This window comes from Echinops telfairi, unplaced genomic scaffold (genome assembly GCF_000313985.2).
Source record: "Echinops telfairi isolate 266 unplaced genomic scaffold, ASM31398v2 ScPeMD7_7467;HRSCAF=8505_1, whole genome shotgun sequence".
Taxonomy (NCBI): Eukaryota; Metazoa; Chordata; class Mammalia; order Afrosoricida; family Tenrecidae; genus Echinops; species Echinops telfairi.
In genome coordinates, this window is record NW_022111368.1 from 22,895,856 (window position 1) to 22,896,266 (window position 411).

Sequence of the window (411 nt, forward strand, 5' to 3'; positions counted from 1 at the left end):
AAGACAGACTGTCCAGATTACCTGCATTGTGTAAACAAGGCCAAGGGTTTGAACTCTGCCTGTGCTCCTTAGTATTTTATCACTAGGACAAGTTACTGAAGCCTTCCAAGCCTCAAACTTCCCATATGTAATTGCAAATATGATTAGTGGCTAAGGAGTTGATAAACCACCATATTTGTTCAATTTGTATGCTGAGAAAATCAACCGAGATGGGTTATGTGATGAAGACCGTGGCATCAGGATGGAAGGAAGATTTATTAACAACCTTCAATATGCATCTGGCACAACCTTGCTTCCCAAAAGTGAGGAAGACTTGAAGCCCTTGCTGATGAAGGTCAAAGAGTGCAGCCCTCAGTGTGGATCACAACTCAATGGAAAGAAGACTGGAATCCTCACAACCGGATGAGAAGG